Source organism: Phoca vitulina, unplaced genomic scaffold, assembly GCF_004348235.1.
Source record: "Phoca vitulina isolate PV1807 unplaced genomic scaffold, GSC_HSeal_1.0 scaffold7, whole genome shotgun sequence".
NCBI lineage: Eukaryota > Metazoa > Chordata > Mammalia > Carnivora > Phocidae > Phoca > Phoca vitulina.
Window position 1 is genome coordinate 14,590,449 of NW_022589710.1, and position 14,667 is coordinate 14,605,115.

The following is a 14,667-nucleotide window of genomic DNA, read 5'->3' on the forward strand; positions in this document are numbered from 1 at the left end:
CTTCGGCTCAGGTCATGATCCTGGAGTCCCTGGATCGGGTCCCGCATCGGGCTCCCTGCTCGGCAGGGAGTCTGCTTCTCCCTCTGACCCTAACCCCTCTCATGTGCTCTCTCTCATTCTCTCTCTCTCAAACAAATAAATAAAATCTGAAAAAAAAAAAAAAAAAGAACTGCTACATCACCAGTGCGCTGAAAAATACAAGGATAAATAATACTGTGTAGAGGAACATGGATATTACCAATTATACATGGAACAGTGATTCAGAAGAGTCAGATTTTAAATTTTAAAACCTATTAGGAATATTATTTTGTTTATATTTTCCTTTTTATAAATGCACAAGAATAAAATATAGTAAAATCCACATTACATAAATCCAAAGGAACTTTCTTAATAGCATGAAATAAAAATTACGAAGAAAAAATCGTATCATGGATTAACTGTGAGTCGGTTTTTTCCTATGACATATAAATTAGTTGAGTGTTTTCCAATAAATGCATCTTAAAATCAGTGGAATTTGGTAAATACAATACTGAAGTGTTCATGCTTCCAATCCTTTTTTGATATTTTCCCCTCTACCTGAAATGCCCTTTTTATTCATCTTTCTGCTCCAGGTCAGAGGCCAACTCATCTCTGATCTTCATGTCTTTTCCATCACTATTAATTTTTTCCTCCCCTGAATTCTCAGAGTACCTTCTCAGGACCTACTACAGAGCACTTAGGATTTCCTTTCTTGTATTATAGTTACTTATGTGTGTTCTTAGCTCCCCCAGCAGAGTACCTGGAGTCTAGACTCCTTAAAGTGCAATTGCATGTCTTACTCAAATCTTATACCCCACTTAGGATACTACTTTGCCCATTCAAGTATTTAGGAAATGGAGGAAGGTCCTATGATACAAATATAATGTAACAAGGAGAAGCTTAGCATGTCTGACTCCATGTTGCTTCTATGTCTCTTGCTGCTGTGATCTATAGATTAGGAACTTCTGTTTAGCCCTGCACGTAGGCATGTTAATCATCAAGGGAATTTTGCTTACAGCTAAGATTTGCAAAACTGCTTTTTACCTGAAACTACCTTACCAGAGGAGATAAGAAAAGTAGCTAAGAGTGGACACCAACCCAATTCCTTCAAGACTGAAGAATGATCATAACTTAGGGGGGATTGAAACCATGCTCCATAGAGTTAATGAGGTTGAAACTAACAGGAAATTTAAAGCTTGTTTTTCAGAGAACTGTTTCTGCTTAATCAGCTAGTGTGTCTTTTTGGACCCCACTAACAAATCTACTAGGTGTCTCTGAAGAAGCCTGGATTTAAGGTCAACTAATATGGTTTCAGCCTATGGGCAAGCAAGGCCCTGCACTCCTTACCTGAGATAATGAGCCCATTCAGTTTATACCAGCTCTTGGAGCATGCCCATAGCCCCTTCTCCTTGTCCTAAGATAAACTCTTAATATCAGGGGCTGAATTTTGACTCTTTCTGATACTAAGTCTCCACCCCAAAGTGAATATTGGATGTATGTTACATATATGTTTGCTTAATGCACATGCTCCATCTTTCCTCATAAGTTTCCTATTCCAATTCATAAGTTTCCCCATTCTTGTCATCAATATGTATGGAATCACAACTCCTATGATTATAAAAAATTTTTCTCTCCCCCTTCAGGGAGGCAGATTTGAGTCTTGCCCTCCTGTCTCCTCCTTTGGCTGCTTCTCAAATAAGCCCTTTCCCTGCTGCAAACCTGATGGCTCAGTGATTAACTTTGCTGTAGATGGACTGGGGTTCAGTTATAATAATGTCACACAGATCCCCGTAGAGTGATATAATATCCTTCAGACCTGAAATATGGCACATGCTATTCAGTAGTAAACTTCCAGCTGGGTCAATATATAGCATGAATGAGAGATGCCAAGAACCATTCTGACCAACACAGGGGTGGTCTGGGAGCAATGCCACAAAAGTGTCAGATCTCAGTGCCATGCCCAAAGATCCCCCAGGGTTAAGCATAGGTAATTGGACACATTTTTTGTGCAAAAGAGATTACCGCTGCTTCTTCCCCAAAGCCCCCAAAATAAAAGTAAAGGAAGTAACATTAATAAACCCAAAATACTAAAGAGCCTGATAAAGGAAATGACAGTAGTGTTAACAAATTTTGGAAGCTGGTAAGCAGATGAACAAGAAATTTTCAGGAATAAGAAGCAAAGCCTGCCTCATAGGTGGGGTATGACACAGGGGTAACAACAGAAGGCTTTATTGAAATTCTGCATCGAGTAGAGACACGGGTCTCCTTCCAGCAGACAGGTTTACTTCTGGAGAGGCTGAACAGGAGGAGCTCTGTACTCCAGGAAAATCTACCTTGAAATATAATTAAAACAGAGGGAAAAAGTGGAACTCTGCACTGTGAACAACGGGACCCTTAGCTTCTTTCATTCAGCTCTGAGAATACAGGCTTATAGGCCTCTAGAAGGAGATCAGTAAATTCCTCTTTGGGGAAAGTCATCACCCTCTTAAATATAATTCCGGTATTAGCTATTTAAAAAAATAATATTTTTACCATTTTATACATGTATGTATACACATACAGATGTTGTTGAGATCCAATTTGAAATTTGAAAATGCATGAATATCTCCCACTAAATGCTAAGTTCCTTGAAGGATAGATTTGTATCCTATCCATATTTCCAGCCCATAATGTCAATCTTTGCATGTAGTAAGTGCTCAGTAAATATTTGTTAAATTTAAAAAGAAAACTTTTTTTGAGGGGGGGAACAGGGTGAGGTGTGGAGGGAGAAGGAGAAAGAGAGAATCTTAATCAGGCTCCATGCCCAGCGCTGAGCCCAACTGCCCAGTCCCACAACCCTGAGATCGTGACCTGAGCCAAAATCAAGAGTCAGACACTTAATGGACTGAACCACCCAGGTGCCCCTAAACAGAAGACTTCTAAGAATACAATATTTACTGCTATGTATTCAGACATGGAGTTTGATTCTAAACAACCAAAAACTGTTAAGCAAAAACTTCCTGCCTCCAACTAAAAATCAAAACTAAAGTGGCCGTGAGTGTTTACTGAGTTCACAGTGAACATATAACACAAATTTCTTCTCTCAGCATCCCCCCGGGGTAGTGATCTGAAGCCCAATGTGCATGCTCTGATGAGACTGTAGTGTTAATCTTCATAGTCAAAGCTGAAGATTTAATGGTTGGTGCCTACACAATCCGAAAAAATCTATCATATTCTCTGCAGCCTGTTTAGCAATATTATGACAGGCTTATAAAAACATTTATAAATGAAGTTTTAAATGTGTGTCACCTACATTGCAATTGAAAAATAAAAATGAAATTAAAAATTGGGGGCACCTGGGTGGCTCTTGGTTAAGCATTTGACTTCAGCTCAGGTCATGATCTCAGGGTCCTGAGATCCAGCCCAGTGTTGGGCTCCCCACTCAATGGAGAGTCTCTTGTCTCTCTCCCACTGCCCCTCCCCCTGCTTGTGCGCTCTCTCTCTCTCTCTCTCAAATAAATAGATAAAATCTTTAAAAAAATAAATTAAAAATTTTTTAAAGTTCTTGAAATTTTTCTGTTTTCTTTTCCTCAGATACAGTTCAACCAATTGCATTAGATGTTATTACTATAAAACAGGTAGGCATGATAACTTAGTATTAAAAAATACAGAAAATTTTTCACAAGATAAATGTTGGAAAACATACTACTTTACTTCCATAATTTTATGACATTTCCTAGCAAAAAAGGATGGCTCAGACTCGACTGATTTTATGCTAAGAGTTATGGGGAGACATCTATGGTTTTCATCATTATCCATTAATATTAGGGGTTGATAAGCATCACTAAGTGATTTTAAGGTTTTATAAAGCAATTAGAGCTTTGGGAGTACTCTACAATGCTGTGCATATACCAAGAGTTGGCAACAGTTCGACAACCAGAGGAATTGGTGCCTTTTTCAAGATTGAAATCATGGCAGGTCCAGAAACTGATGCCCAATTCCATTTCACCGGTATCAAAAAATATTTCAACGCTTATACTCGCACACACAGAACGAATTGTGTACTGGCCACACAAGGAGGCATTGCTTTGATGGTCTTATACTTCAAGTAAGATCTAAAAAAAAAACACCAGCTGTAAAGCAAAATAAACAGATTTTAACCTGTACCTCATCTGTTAAGTTCCCATGCCTGGAGAAGCTAATGTCAACCCATCATGTGATACTCAATTTGTACAAGAAATTATGAACCTGGAAAAAAAAAAGAGTTGGCAACAGTTCAACAATGGGGTGGCCAAATCACTGACCTCTTTTCTTTAGGCAGAGGTATGATAGAGAGTGGCAATAAAGGGAAAAAGGCAGAAGCCAAGAATCTTTTTTCCATAGATGAGAGCAGCTTCACTTAGGGAATCAACGTTCACATTATGATGCAGGGTTGGAAAACAACAATTTCAAAACAAAGGATATGTCCGGGCGGGCAACTGTAGTTGATCCTCACAACAGACTTGCCAGTTTGGTATTTTCACCTCCACCTGATGCCCAGGGAGCATGAGTAAGAGCCCCGACTCCCAGTGACCGCCTTGAGAACCCTGTTCCCTCACCCTCGGCAACCTGTGTGCTGAGACCCGGCTGAGGCTTGCTTCTCTGTGAGCAGTCACGTACAAACAGCCCCTCTGAACCCTGCCTTCTTCTCCTGTCTCCCCATGAAAGACTCCACTTCTCCAGCAACTCGCCAGGGAAAGGCTGCTCGTTGTTCCATTATCCCTCAGTGGTGAGAATGGTATAGGAGACTCCCCACTCACAATGCCTCTTCAAGACCATTACTCCTCCTCCCTCACAGAAAAGTCACTGCCCCTATGAGCTGCACGCCACCTACCACACTGTCCCTGGCTTTCCATGACCCTGTCATCTACCTATCTCCAAGTCAGAGCCATCAGAGACGACTTTAGCGAGGATCCCCATATTCCACTCTAACTGCTGAAGAATGATGCAGAAGAGAAAGTGAGTGTCACCCTGGGTACACTGGGAACCACCTGCGTCTTGGAGTACAACCAGCTTTGGCACGTGTGCCCGTTTGCTAATGACTGAGCTGGACAATATAGTCAAGGATCTGGAATGAATTATATTTCACTAATATAAACTATAGAAATTCAAGTTTCTAATGGCCAGCAATATCTGGAAAAATTAGATGGACTTTCTTCAATAGTATCCGTAACCTTGCTATCATCAAGATATGGCTAAAATCAAACTATCACCTACCACCTGATATATTGCCATTTCAGGACCCAGGCAGGTGGCCGAGCAGGGATGATAAGAGAATGACTAGTTGACAGCAGGCTGGCAGCAGCAAGAGACAATGAGGAGACTTCAAAGGCACCCTCACAAGGGCAGCACTTCCCCCCTCCCCTCAGATATCCTCTACGTTGCCCCCACTGCCCTGAGGTAATATCAATCACTAATATCCTAAAATATCATCCTTTCTTGGCCACTGTTCCTAGTCAGGTTCTATGAAATTATCTATTTCTGCTTTTCATAAACATCCTAATGACCCCATTCCTGGTAAATCTGCAAGTTCTAATCTTCAGTTCTTAGGTCAAAAATTTCAAAGTAAGGGGCGCCTGGGTGGCTCAGTCGTTAAGCATCTGCCTTCGGCTCAGGTCATGATCCGGGGGTCCTGGGATCGAGCCCCACATCGGGCTCCCTGCTCCGCGGGAAGCCTGCTTCTCCCTCTCCCACTCCCCCTGCTTGTTTCCTCTCTCGCTGTCTCTCTCTCTGTCAAACAAATAAATTAAAATCTTTAAAAATAAAAAATAAAAAAATAAAAATTTCAAAATAATTCCCTACTTGAAAAAAACAAATCAAATGTACAATATGGTCTTCTGGTGGGGGGAAAGAATAACATACATGTTATATGCTTACAGACAAGCATTTAAATGATATTGCTGGTTGCCTACACCACAGCTATCCTCTCCTGCCTCCATCTCAACGTATATTCATGTTTTCCCCACATAGATCATGTGACTCAGCAGAAATTGACCCTATTCCACCTTCAGCGGTGGATTCTGATTAGTCCAATCTGATCATGGTAACCCAATCCCCCTCATCAGTGATGGGTCAGGAATCCAGCCTTAAACCAATCAGCATGTGGCAGTGCTCCATAATGCTATCAACCCAGAGATGAGCACAAGATTTAAGCTGATCCAAATGATTCCATGACTGAAGTAAGTTTTCTCCCTCTCTGACCCGCTATGAACAAGGAGGCATGTGACCCAGATGCTCTGAGAGCCATCCAGTCACCATGAGGAAAGCTCTCTGAAGACCGGCCAACATATGTAGGAGGCAGAACTAAAAAAAAAATAATCACACGAATCTGACCTGCCCTGATCATATTGTGCCTGGAGACACCCTACCCCCAGACTTCCTGCGATTAAGGTAAGAAATATCCTCATAAATTTAGCTAGCTTGAATTAAGTTTTCCCTCACTTGCAGCTAAAAAGATCCTGATTGGTACAGATGTATATGCTACGGATGTTTTATGAATAAAGATAGTTATATATTTAAAGGAAATATCTGTAGGCCACCTACCAAACAGAGCAACATTTCACCTCTAGTGAATGGCACTGGGGTGAGGGTGTGGGGGCTGATATTGGCAATGGGGAGCTTTATGTTTTACATTATATATTGCTACTCTTTATTCTCACAGTCAGTCAGTACAATATTTAATAAAAACATTTCTTAGGAAAGTAGGGTGAGGAGATTGACTAGTAGATCTTTCAAGAACACTTCCACACCCTAATATTAGGACCTTTTTCTTTATTATTATTCTAAGTGGCTTATCAATTATATAAAACTACCAATTATAAGAGGGAAAATCATCATAGCAAGGTTTATTGTGTCTGCCCAATCCAAGCATCTGTTCTCTGAGAAATATCCCACCTGAATGTCTCTTTGTCCCTTCCCTTCTCCTCCGCCTTCTCCTCACACACTCCTCCACCTTCTCCTCACACACACACACACACACACACACACACACACACGGCCCCCAAAAGCTATATTTTTACTGTAGATCCTGCTCTCCTGGCCACAGCCTCTTAGCCTGGTGATAAACACCTGACCCAGAGATGCTTCCTACCCTTAGATGAAAAGCTTCTCTTCTACTATTAGTCACACAGAAAAAGAACTACTTAAATTTCAGCAGCAGGAATTTAGATTAGACACAAAGAAGAACTTCCTGGTCTAGTTGCTATGAGATAGTAAGAACCTTCATAATCACAGTATGTGGTTCACATCCAGGTTTTTTACCAATTATTTATTTCTCTTTAGTTTTGAATAACACAAGCCACCCTAATTTTGCTTGAATCCTCCTTATAAACTTTCTTCTTGCTTAAAGAATTAGAAATGTGTTCCTGATAATTGCAACCAAGAGTCTTAAGTAAGACAACTAGAAAACAGAAGTTTAAGTGTTTACTTAATAGTTATATAACTGGGGGCACCTGGGTGGCTCAGTCGTTAAGCGTCTGCCTTCGGCTCAGGTCATGATCCCAGGGTCCTGGGATGGAGCCCTGCATCGGGCTCCCTGCTCCTTGGGAAGCCTGCAACTCCCTCTGCTTGTGTTCCCTCTCTCGCTGTCTCTCTGTCAAATAAATAAATAAATAAATAATCTTTAAAAAAATAGTAATTGATATCCAGGTTTTTCAAATCTCCAGAGAGAGGCATATCCAGTGGAAGGCATAAATAGAAACACCTGTTTGCCACCACAGGGATGGATGGTTGCAGCTCCTGACTACATACAGCTTTTCAATGCCAGGGTGATGAAATAAGAGCCATCCCAAAGAAGACAGGGTGGGGCTTAAGGAAACTAACGGTTGTGCCAGGTACAGCTTTTAGAAATAACTAAAAAGAAAAACCATGTTTAACCTCAGGTACATTTTATAACCTACCTCATTTCAATAAGGATTTGAAGGAGGGCTACACAAATACATAGCAGATCATGATGGTTAATTTTATGTGTCAACTTGGCTGGGGCATAGTACACAGCTATTTCATCAAATGTTATTCTAGATGATTCTGTGAAGGTGTTTTTAATGAGATTAATATTTAAATCAGCCGACTAGAAGTAAAGCACATTATCCTCAATAATGTGGCTGGGCCTCATCCAATCAGTTGAAGGCCTTAAAAAAAAAAAAAGATTGACCTGGATGGACCTAAAGGGTATTATGAAATAAGGGAGAGAAGTCAGACAGAGAAAGACAAATACCATACGATTTTACTTAGGTAGAATCTAAAAAACAAAACAGGGGCGCCTGGGTGGCTCAGTTGTTAAGCGTCTGCCTTCGGCTCAGGTCATGATCCCAGGGTCCTGGGATCGAGCCCCACATCGGGCTCCCTGCTCAGCGGGAAGCCTGCTTCTCCCTCTCCCACTCCCTCTGCTTGTGCTCCCTCTCTCACTGCGTCTCTCTCTGTCAAATAAATAAATAAAATCTTTTTAAAAAATAAAAAACAAAACGAATAACCACAAAAAGAAGAATCAGACCTATGAATACAGAGAACTTGTGGTTGCCAGAGAGGTGGGGGGGTGGGGAATGGGTGAAGGGGAGTGGGAGATACAGGCTCCCAGTTATGGAATGAAAAGTCATGGAATAAAAGAGCATAGAGAATATAGTCAACAATATTGTAATACCATTGAATGGTGACAGACCGTAGCTACACTGGGGTGAGCCTAGCATAACATATAGAATTACTGAATGACAATATTGTACACCTGAAACTAATATAACATTGTGTGTCAACTATACTCAAATTTAAAAAAAAGAATGATAATAAAATAAAATAAAAAAGACCAACCTCCCCAAAGAAGAGGGAATTCTGCCAAAAGACAGCCTTCAGATTTGAACTGCAGTATTATCTCTTCCCTGAGTCCCCGGCTTGCCAGTCTACCCTGCAGATTTTGGACCTGTCAGCTTCCACAATTACCTGAGCCAATTCCAAGAAGGAGAAAGAGAGACAGAAACAGAGACAGAGGCAGAGAGAGAAGAAGAGAATGGATGTCTGAATTACTTACCTATCACATGAATGCTTTCTTGGATTATACATACAGTTGTTTAATGTGGTACAGATACAGTCCAGACTTTTATATTAGCTCTAGACCTGGCCATAGGGCAGGGACAATCTTTTACATTGGTACTGAATACAGTATTATGAACTTCATTAAACCTGTTTTATCAAGGAGGATTATAGAATGGCTGCAAATTTAAGACTTCTTAGCTGTTTGGGGAAATTATTATTTCCAATATAAACTTTTCCATTCCAACAAGCTATTATTTTTTCAATTCTGAAATTATATTTAAAATATGTATAAAAATTATATTTCATATATATATATAAGAATTGCTCCCACTCAACTTCATCACCATCACTTTTTTACTAATTGCTTTGTTTACTTGAATTACTTATTCAAAACAGCATTTGATTATTCAAAATAATATTGCTCAATTTTAATTGAATCCTCAAGCAAGCCAGCATGCAGCTTCTCAGCTTGCATGGTAATTCATCAATACATTCATTATGCATTTCTTATGGATAGGACATGGATTAAAATGAGAGATTTGGTTGAAGCTATGTCTACTTCAGGCAGAAAAAAGAAGGAGGAACAAAATACACATATAAAGAGATTTTTTTCTAAGAAGTCTAAATGCTCTACAGTATCCTATCAGTTATTTTCAACTTTATAGGGCACCTTTACTCTAGAGAGTTAAAAACATCTGTCTGTACCCCAGGGAGTGACATTTTTATCTACAACCAAGGGGTGAATGACTTGAGGCCCACAACAGCTAATTAGTTGGTCCAAAGCCACAGATTGTTCAGTGCAAAAGACTCTTCCAGAACCCAAAAGGGCCAAACTCCTTCCTTGGTCAGTGCACTTTCTGTGACTCATACCACACACTTACCATGAGAGACGATGGACTCTGAAAAACAAACTGAGGGTTCTAGAGGGGAGGGGGTTGGGTGGATGGGTTAGCCTGGTGATGGGTATTGAGGAGGGCACGTTCTGCATGGAGCACTGGGTGTTATGCACAAACAATGAATCATGGAACACTATATCTAAAACTAATGATATAATGTATGGGGATTAACATAACAATAAAAAAATTAAAAAAAAAAAATAAAAGTAATGAGAAGGACTACAACTGCATTTCCATAGATTTTTTATGGTATCAGCACTTGCAAACTGACAGAAGGAGCAGAATTCTGCTCTACATTTAGAAGTGGGTTTTTTGCAGGGTGTTTGTGATTTTTTTGTTATGGATTTGAATGCCTCTAGGCTAGCATACACTTCCCAGGCCACCAGAATCCTTGCAACTGACTAAAGTCTTATCTGCACTTCACTCTTTTTAGATGCTCTGCTAATGCTGAAGGCCTTTGAGCTTGGGTCCTTGATCTATATGGACTAGGTTCTCTATTTCCAAATTTAATCCTTTTTTTTATCTTGGGGGCAGGGGCAGAAGGAGAGGGAGAGAGAATCTCAAGCAGACTCCCTGCTGAGTGGGGAGCCTGGCAACGTGGGGCTCAATCTCACAAGCCTCAGATCATGACCTGAGCCAAAATCAAGAGTCAGACGCTTAATCAACTGAGGCACCCAGGCGCCCCTCCAAATTTAATCCTTATTGTACTTCATTTAAAGCCATTTCTTCCTTTTTAAGTTTTTTATTGTCATTCCTTAAATCTTCTAACCCAGTCTCACTTTCTTTTTTTTTTTTAAAGATTTTATTTATTTATTTGAGAGAGAGGATGAGAGGAGAGAGAGAGCACATGAGAGGGGGGAGGGTCAGAGGGAGAAGCAGACTCCCTGCTGAGCAGGGGGCCTGATGCGGGACTCGATCCCGGGACTCCAGGATCATGACCTGAGCTGAAGGCAGTTGCTCAACCAACCGAGCCACCCAGGCACCCCCAGTCTCACTTTCATAAGTGTTATCAAATGTATTCATTCAGCAAATAGTTACTGTATCCTTACTAGTATGGTCTAAATCAACAAAAAGACAAGGCAGCCTACTGCCTTGGGAGAAGATATTTGCAAATGATATATCTGATAAGGGGTTAACATCCAGAATATATAAAAAATTTATACAACTCAAAATCAAAAATAATAATTTGATTAAAAATGGGCAGAGGATCTAAATAGACATTTTTCTAAAATCATACAGATTGCCAACAGACACATGAAAAGATGCTATCACTAATCATTACAGAAATGCAAATCAAAACCACAATGAGATATCATCTCCCACCTGTCAGAATGGCTAAAATCAAAAACTCAAGAAACAACAAGTGTTGCTGAGGATGTGGAGAAAAAATAATCCTTGTGTACTGTTGGTGGAAATGCAAATTGGTGCAGCCACTATGGAAAACAGTATGGAGGCTCCTCAAAAATTTAAAAATAGAATTACCATATGATCCAGTAATTCCACTACTGGGTATTTACCCAAAGAATATGAAAACACTAATTCAAAAAGATATGCACCCCTGTGTTTATTACAGCATTATTTACAATAGCCAAATTAGGGAAGCAGCCCAAACATCCATCAGTAGATGAATGGGTAAAGATATAATGGAATATTATTCAGCCATAAAAAAGAATGAGATCTTGCCATTTGCAACAACATGAATAGACCTAGAAGATATAATGCTAAGTGCAAAAAGTCAGAGAAAGACACTCTGATTTCACTCATATGTGGAATTTAAGAAATAAAATAAATGAGGGGCGCCTGGGTGGCTCAGTCGGTTAAGCATCTGCCTTCGACTCAGGTCATGATCCCAGAGACCTGGGACAGACCCCCAAGTTGGGCTCCCTGCTCAGCAGAGAGTCTACTTCTCCTTCTCCATCTGCCCTCCACCTGCTCGTGCTCTATCTCTCAAATAAATAAAATCTTAAAAAAAAGAAAGAAACAAAACAAATGAGCAAAGAAAAAAAGAGACAAACAAAAAAATAGACTCAAAGACAGAGAACAAACTAGTGATTGCGGAAGGGCAGGTGGAGGGAGAATAGGTGCAATAGGTAAAAGGGATTAAGAGTATACATATCATGGGGCGCCTGCGTGGCTCAGTCGATTAAGCGTCTGCCTTCGGCTCAGGTCATGATCCCAGGATCCGCGGATTGAGCTCCACGTCGGGCTCCCTGCTCAGTGGGGACCCTGCTTCTCCCTCTCCCTGCCCCCTGCTCGTGCTCTGTCTCCCTCTCAAATAAATAAATCTTAAAAAAAAAAAAAAAAGAGTACAGGTATCATGATGAGCACTGAGAAATGCATAGAATTATTGAATCATTACATTGTATACCTGAAACTACTATAACACTATATGTTAATTATACTTCAATTGAATGACAAAAAAGAAAAGGATATAGTCCCCAAAAGTTTTTGCTAAGACGCAAACTGAATACATACTCACTTATACTCTCTCAGCTGTGCTAGATTTTAAAGTATTTTTTTCTTTTGCAGTATCAAATGATGTTTCTATAACTAACAGCTTTGTGGAACAAGTATCTTTTTTAGGAGTCTCCCTTCATTTTAACTTTCACCAGAATAGCTAGCGTTTCAAGAAATGTGCTTCTCAAGACTTGTTTTGCAAGCAGACCCTAGTCCTTTTTGCAAACAAGTCTTACCACCTTCCTCCCTTTCCCACCATCCTCGACCACATTCATTACAGGTCACGTTATAGGTTGGAATAGAAAACAAACTCACATGAAAAAAAAGTGTTCAAACTTTAAATTCTTACATATTTTAGATCATTGGTTCCCAAGTCCATCTGCTCGTCAAAATCATTTGGGGAGTTTTTTGTGTGTGGAGGGGGGTGGTGATTAATGTAGATTCCAGGGCTCCACTCCAGACCTATCTCAAAATAGAATCTTGAAAGTAGGGCTCAAGAATCGACATTTAAAATAAAATTTAATATCTTAAAAAAAAAAACTCCCCCGTTGATTTTGAAAAGTAGCTGGACTTGGGAGCCACTGTTATAAACTATAAGGACTTAAGAAATTCCAAAACCATAAATCTGTCATGGCTGAGTAGTCAGGGAAATCTCCATGGCAGAAGTGGGATTTGCCTGAGCCGAGTAGAATGTCAAACAGAGTAGACTGCGCACTGACAGGCAGGGAAAGGGCACAGGGTTCTCCAGGAATGAGTAATAATATGACAAAGGTAAGAGGCAACATAAGTTGGTACATCCGTGGCTCTATGAGCTGATTAGATTCACCAGCAAGCAGAGATGGTGCAGGGAGAAGTGATAAGAAATAGGTCAGATAAACAGGCACCTTACAGTTAGTTTTAGTAAGTAATGGCTCAAGATTCAAGATAGATCAATGTGACACAAAGAACAGGAGAAAGGGAGTCATGACCCTCCATGAGTTTTAGCCCTGCTCTGAACTAACCAGTAAAAGCCCTGAGACAGGTGATTCTGGGTTATGATTCTGAGCAAAAGGAGAGTTTGTCCCCATCTGTGATTCTCAGTAAAATGAAAAGACAGGACTAAATGGCATCTGAGATTTCTTACACATCTAACCTTTATGATTCTATTTAAAAGTCCCACTATTTCATCATTTCCAATGAATCCTTTTAAGCATTCTTTGCTGTTCTTTGAATTTTACTCCCATCCCTTATGGAGAGAATAAATCGCCCAGTAATGTGAGCAATGGTGGGTGGTATTTTCATTAATCTCACGGTAGGAAGTCCTGCGTCTACATTCTAGTAACAATCAAGCTGGAACAATACACACCTTTCTCCAAGGCTTGCTCTACACTTTGTGACCTTAATACCATTTTTTTTTTGACTGAGATAAGGCCTTAAAACAGACCTAAAATGGATTCATATGCCACCTTGACCTAGAAGAATAAAAGTCTGTAACAAATAACATGTTAGACAAATCTGATGTGATAAGCATGTCTGCAGTAGTAGCCATTTTTCCCAAAGGACTTAGTGATATATGAAGACTCATATACTCACGGGATAATAAAGACTACACCCTCTATTTCCAAGTACACTTGATACAACCCCAAATCAATTTTCTCCTCTTTTGAAGTTAGTTCCAATCTGTCAAGATCCATCCCTCTTTGGCCTCATCTCCAGCCATGTCCCTTTTTCTGTCATACTATTTAATGACGACCTCTGCAAATCACACACATGAAGATTCCACGGAAGATGAAATGTCGTCGCTGAGATAGAGAATTCAGTATTACCCACTTTAAATCTGTCTTGCTGAAAGCTGATGAGATTATTCTCATAATTCTGGGGAATAATTCTTTTGTTATTTTCCATAAAGTATAGAATAAGGTCCAAAAAGGATTTCAAGGACAGAGGAATTATGATAAAGGTCTACAAACAAATCAAAAAGCAAGATGAAGTTAAGAAAGCCTCTTTTCCTTAAGTCTACTTAGTGCTAGGACTCTGTACTATATTAGGGATCTCTGATGGTTTATCTGAGTTCCAAATAAAAGACTTACAGGTTAGGGGCGCCTGGGTGGCTCAGTCGTTGAGCGTCTGCCTTCGGCTCAGGTCATGATCCCAGGGTCCAGGGATCGAGCCCCGCATCGGGCTCCCTGCTCGGCAGGGAGTCTGCTTCTCCCTCTCCCTCTCCCCCTGCTTGTGTTCCCTCTCTCGCTGTGTCTCTCTCTGTCAAATAAATAAA

General features: G+C 40.2%; 1 pseudogene; it reads left to right on the forward strand.

The window, feature by feature from the left end:
- Positions 1-3,968: 3,968 nt before the first annotated feature.
- LOC116632637 lies at positions 3,969-14,406 on the forward strand (annotated as a pseudogene).
- Positions 14,407-14,667: the final 261 nt, after the last annotated feature.